At 42.7% G+C, this 6466-nt stretch overlaps 1 long non-coding RNA gene across 1 annotated transcript; it reads right to left on the minus strand.

Annotated features, from left to right (window-relative positions):
• Window positions 1–3965: 3965 nt before the first annotated feature.
• Window positions 3966–5768, minus strand: LOC130920062 (uncharacterized). Its single transcript, XR_009064101.1, has 3 exons — window positions 5563–5768; window positions 5173–5460; window positions 3966–4436 (listed from the first exon to the last, which is right to left on the minus strand). It is a non-coding gene; the product is annotated as an uncharacterized LOC130920062 (long non-coding RNA).
• Between the last annotated feature and the right edge of the window lie 698 nt (window positions 5769–6466).

The following is a 6466-nucleotide window of genomic DNA, read 5'->3' on the forward strand; positions in this document are numbered from 1 at the left end:
TAAACTTCTGAGAATATTTTGATAACAGTATTTTAATAATTCTAATTCATTCGGATGTATTTGTTTGAATACCCTCTACATGTTAAAAAAACATTTTTGAAAAGATCAGTTATCAATTTACTGTGGATATACATTTATATTCATAGATATTTAGAAATACTACAACTAAGCACACCAAGCAACAGTGGTAACAAGAAAAACACCTCACATGAAATGGCTGGAAAAAAATATGCAAAACTAGTAAATACCACTCTTGGTTCAGAAACAAGCTATCATTCAGGCAACTTTTGCATTCAAAAACATTTTGCTTTCATTCAAGTGACTTTTATTTTCTATTGAAAATATATACTTTGATTGAAGGAACCTTTTTTTGGGATTGACTAAGACATAGACAGATCTACCTACAAATTTATCAACCTACAGTAGGCAAGTAAGAAATAAGTGTCTGAAAGTAGTCTGACTAATAGTAGTAGCGAAAGAGAAAGCAGCCTCACTCAGCAAGGTTTTGCCTAAACCCCCCTCAGGTAAAGTAGCCTGACAGAGCCTGTTTCGCCCATCCCCCCTCCTCAGCTAAAGTAGCCTGACTGAGCCTGTTTCGCCCCAACCCCCTCTTCAGCTGAAGTAGCTTGACTATCAGACACTTATTTCTTACTTGACACTAACTGCTAAACTTCTGAGAATATTTTGATAACAGTATTTTAATAATTCTAATTCATTCGGATGTATTTGTTTGAATACCCTCTACATGTTAAAAAAACATTTTTGAAAAGAATAGTTAACAATTTACTGTGGATATACATTTATATTCACAGATATTTAGAAATACTACAACTAAGCACACCAAGCAACAGTGGTAACAAGAAAAGCACCTCACATGAAATGGCTGGGAAGAAAATATGCAAGACTAGTAAATACCACTCTTGGTTCAGAAACAAACTATCATGCAGGTTTCATACAATGGTGTAAATATTACATTGAATTTGAAACCATATTTGAATTTGAAACAAAACTAAATTAAACTGAATTAGTGCTCCACATCTGTGTGCATGTGTTGTGGACCCTTCCGTTTGTTACAAGTGTTTGTTTTGTTTGCTTTGCTTAAATTCAATGACACAAGCTTGATACATCCAAATAATACTCTAACAGCTGATGACCAGTATTATCTACTCTCAATGTGTTTTCTTCAGTCAGAAAAGTGATAAAAAAAATTAATCACGATAAAAAGTGCACTATTTAGGGGTGTACTAAATTAAAAATCGACACCACTTATTGTAATGCTTGTTCATTGTGTTTCTTCATTTGTAATGTTTGTTTTGTTTTTCAGTTTTGCTAAACGCACAAGTGCACTTAGTGCACTTTTTATCGTCGCTTTTGGTTACGTAACAACTGTTCGAACGGACTTATGACGTACGCGAGTGTAAAGAGGTGTCCCAATTCTTAGGGTGATGTTTCAAGCCCTACACCTTACCCCTACCCCATATTGCTTCATTTGAAGGGCCAAGGGGTGGGCCGAGGGGTAGAAATGAGATGGGCTCGGCTTGGGGGCGGATCCCAGGGTGTCCCAAAATGGGACACCCTTGGTAGTTTTAGGAAGCACCAAAACCCCTGGTGGTTCTAGTGTAAAGCAACATAGGATAACAATGACAAAACAACCCAAATTTAATTTCTGAAAGATTTATTTGTTCCCATGACACACAGTCCACCAGCAAAAAGGAGGCGCTGCCAAATAAAAAAGTGTACGGGGGGAAAAAAAATGTCTCATGTGTGTCAGAAATGTGGCCGATTGACTTGTGGCTCATGCTGTACGCCTTACCCAGTGATGTGTCAGGATTGTATACCGTACACTGTACAGTTTTTTGTTTTGCTCTAAATAAATCTTTCAGAGATTGAAATTCGGTTATTTTGTCTTTGTTATCCTACATTGGTTTAGGCTTAGAGTCTACATTATAAGCTTGCTGGAAATGGATTCAAGATGGAAAAAAAAAAAAAAAAAAAAAAAAAAAAGGATTGCTAAAATATAGTTCAATATACTATGAAAGTCAACCTGTTCAGCTACACATCCACATTAGGTCTGTGGCATATTTACTGTAGCTAAATGCTTCATTCCCACATACATACACATTTGCTTTTTTTTTCTTTCTTTCTTTCTCTATGTAGAGATAGAAAAAGACTCCGGTTTCCTCCCACATTCCTAAGACGTGCATGCTAGGCTGATTGATCATTCCAAATTGTCCGTAGGCGTGAGTAACAAACGACCACCATCAACGACCACAATAGATGTGCAAACTAGGATCAGATGATCCCTCTCTGGGCACAAAAGGTATATTCATCAACTGATCCCTCCTTGGGTTTTCTAGTGTTAAAGGGGAAGATCAGAATTTTTCACACAAGGCTTAATCTTGGAGTTAGCGGGAGTTTAATTAGTTGATTTGACTTGAATTGATTTCAATCTCCATTATCCCGTGCTAGCTTAGCTACTCCAGAGCTCTGAAATTAACAAATAACTGACAAACTGCATAGAATTGGTTGAAATCAACTCCACCGACTAATTAAAGCCCCTAATGTCAATAATTCTGAAATTCGGGTTTTGGTTTAGGGGTTAGTATCAACAGCATATCAGTGTCAATGTAAAACAATGCAAATTGACTGCACGATAACAACACACAAATGAATTGTTCAGTACAATTAACACAAAGGTGGGGGCGTGTGTGGACGCGCACCCACAACCCGGAAGTACACTGTTCACACATGCGGTCAATTTGGCCACAAAACGTGGCGGCAACTAAGTACTTTACACTCGATCGGATTTACAACACATTGCAAAGATGCTAAACGATCATGTCACCTCACGGCATGAATGTGCAACACAAATATGTAAATAATGCTCGGTGTTGCAACAGCAAAGCTGTGAAACGGCCGCGCATTAAGCTGCTCCAACTTATTGGTGGAACCCTCCAGATTGAAGGGAAAATACTCACGTTTATTCATGGATGCACACTGATCAACATTCCCTCACAAATCTCAACAGGTGGCTGTACTCTGAATAGTAACGCACAGACACTAAGGAAACTAGTTTTAATCAGATCACTGGTTTGGAAAAGTGAATGCGCATAGACTTCACAGCCTGTTCCCCTACTGGCAACCTGCAAGGTCGGGTCTGAGGCCGTCAGGAATTCCAGCAGGTGCCTGAAGCCGTGCTTGTGGCACATGGCAAGGGAGAAGAACCTATACTGTGGTCCTTGTCCTCCCACATCAGGGAGTCCCACAGTGACACCCCGAAGGATGCCACGTGGGCCTTGGGGAGAGATGACGCTTGAGGACCGCCTGGCCCATCTCTAGCTCTCCCCTGCCGACCAGGGCGTCGAACATCACAGAAGGTGGGTCAGCCCTATCGTGCTTCACGGCAATCTCTATATTCTCCTGCTGGGCAAGCTCCCACTTGCAGCACTCAGCCACAGAGGAGTTGGACTGGACCTTCCTGGCCGGGTACCCGGTAGTTGCTGATTGCGGCGAGGAGCAATTTTTTAGCGTGTCCGGCTGATCGTCGGCCAGCTCCATGGCAAGCTCAGCCAAGATCTCCTCGTTATCCTATTCCTCCTCTGCCCTGGCGCAGTCCAGGTGGGCCTGCACGTCCCCGGAGAAGAACCAAACGAGCTTTAGCAAGAGCAGGCGCTAGGCCAGCCTGTTGCTGACCATGAAGTTATTTTCGCTGGTCAAGTAGCTCCCGATCTGTCTAATCCTCAGCACATTGGCCATGGCGAGCGGGCGGGCGGGCGGGCACTCCCAGCACGGGCTCATACGTGAAGAGGGTGAAGAACTGCCTGTTCTGCTCCATGGCGTCCTTGTCAAGGGAGATTCTTAAACGAAAATGAAATGTCAAAATTAAATTGCCAGCGAAAAAAATGTAATTTCAGAGTCAACGTTTCTTTTATCTTTAGCTAGTTGTGGACAAAACTTGCCTATAGTTTGTTGGTATCTCTGTCTTGATCTTCTCCTTGAGGTCTTCAAAGGAGGTGAACTTGTCGCTGTCCATGAACTCCTGCTCCATCCTCGCCACCTCCGCAACCTGTATGAACCAACTGGCAGTCGATGAGGACGTGGACCTCTTGGAGACGGGACGCGTTTCCTGCATCCAGGGCAGGTAGGCCGTGCTGTGGTCGGCACGGCGTCCTCGCCAAGCCGCTGCCTCCACCTCCCTCCGTGCACTGTGGACGCCGCTCTCTTTGAAGTGCAAGGAGCAACAGTACCTTTCGGCACTAGGGTCATTGTTTTCATCCCTCTGTTCTTGAGCCACCTGGCCTTGGTTCGTTAACCCTGGGGAATTTGTAGGGAGTGATTGGGGTCCCCCTGGTGGCCTGCTCCTGCTCAAACGCCTTGTTGGTCAGGTAGACCTTCTTGCAGCCCACAACCCAACACTTCTTCCCCATGGTGCCGCACTGAAAGTTTTAAGATTAAAATGTTACACAAAATAAAACACTTAAAAGCTGATTTATTTTTTTTTTTTTTTTTTTTTTTTTTATATGGGCGCAAAAATTGTCTAAATTACATTTATTTTGCCCAAAAACGGGCAGTTGGCCCGCTAGTTATGCTATTGTGTGGATATAAAAAATCCAACATGGCCATCACAAAACAATGAGCTTTTTAAGTTGAAAATTCTGGTATAAAAGGTAAAACAGTCTGTATTCTTGGTTAAAAGCAAACAAACGAGTAGCTATTGTCCATTTTATGTAAATATTTGGAGCTAATGTTACGCTACTGTTTGTGTACGGTCAACGTGGCGGCCGTCACAAAACAAAGAAAGTTGCAAAATCTTGTAAATAAACGCGTAAAGCCCAGAATTTCTATTGACATGAACGTAAAGTAGTCATGATTCTTGGTTAAAAGCAACAAAAAAAAAAAAAAAAAACGGGCAGTTAACATTCATTATATGTATATATTACATGCTAAAATTATGCAATTGTCACACCCGCGTGAGAAGGTTCTTTTTCTACCAACATTTTGTTTGATTCCACTGTTAGAAAATCACGCAATTAAGGAGCTCAACATTTTTTAATTCAGAAAAGAACAATGTTTAGAAAAATTAAAAAATATTTTTACGCTGACAGCGGTAACAAACAATTGGTAAAAAAAATACTAAAATGTTTCAACACAACTTGTTAAAAAGAGCCAAACCAGTATTTGATGATCATTAATAAAACTTTGGCCAGACAGGAGGGGGGCAATCATGCGGTGTCTCTCCTCGCGACACGTGGCGTCCCTTGCCGCCGCTGTTCCTGATTGTGGCTGCGCCCTGGGGAGGAAGAACGCCTTTAGCCACGTGATCGCCCCAACACTAATATGGACGATGCGCTTCAGCGCTTTGCGTGGTGACGTCCCTTTACTAAGCTTGGTAGACGCGTTGATCAAGGCTATTCACGTCGTCGTGCTTCTCTGCCGCCTCCTCTTGATGGTGGCCGCGTCCTAGGGGGGGGGGGGGGGGGGAGCACGCCTTTAGCCACGCGATCGCCACAATAATGGTACAAATGAAGCGCCGATGTGCTATGCTTGTTCGCGTTGCTTTACTTAGCTGGTTAGAGGCGTTGATCAAATCTATCTCTTTCCACGTCCTCACGCTGCTCTGCCGCTTCCTTACGGGGTCGCACCTCTGCCTGATTGCCTCCTAGCCAGTCCGATCCTTCCTTGCGTCCCTGTCCGCGTCCGTGCGTTCGCACGTCTGTCTTGGCCAGGTACGCAGGCTTGTCTCCTCCCAGCAACTGCGTGCATTTGTCCTTATAAAGGGGGACTAATCAATTGCGAGTCGTGGAGGTGTGGTCAGTTAAGTTCCCGTTTTTGACAGCTGCCAATAATCAAGTCCACTCGATAAAACACATGCAAAAAAAAAACAAACAAACAAAAAAAAAACATCCGCCAAAATGAACGGCAACACTAAAAAAAAGCTAAGTTAAACACAGCAAACAAAATGGCAACATATTCAAACCAGGAAATGTCACTTTGACACAATTTTTTTCCCATTCATTTTATTTTTTTCCCACAACATCACAAAGTGTATGCATAGTGCTATTTTATATAATAATTACCTTGAATCCTCGACCAAATCACTGGAGACATTCCTGCCTGCTTTTATGCACTGAAACTTTCGTCCTGTTTCCATCTAAATCTGGCGTTACAACGCAGCGTGTCTGTGAGTTTATCACAGTGGAAGCCACCACAACGCTCTGCCTGGGTCGGCCCCCTACAGGAAGGCGTGGCGCAATGTTTGTAAGTGCTGTCTCGTCAACTGATGGCGAAGTCTATGGAATAGCGCGTGACAACACTGGTTATAATACCAGAGGCAAATTCAATTCCATGCGTGTTTAAAACATGCTTGACCAAGATGATTCTGATTTTGATTCAAATTGCTAATAGTCTAACAGTGGAATAAGTAAAAAAGGAATGAAAGATAATGATAGGCTGTATTGGCACCGTG

The sequence above is a fragment of the Corythoichthys intestinalis genome, chromosome 8 (genome assembly GCF_030265065.1).
Source record: "Corythoichthys intestinalis isolate RoL2023-P3 chromosome 8, ASM3026506v1, whole genome shotgun sequence".
NCBI lineage: Eukaryota > Metazoa > Chordata > Actinopteri > Syngnathiformes > Syngnathidae > Corythoichthys > Corythoichthys intestinalis.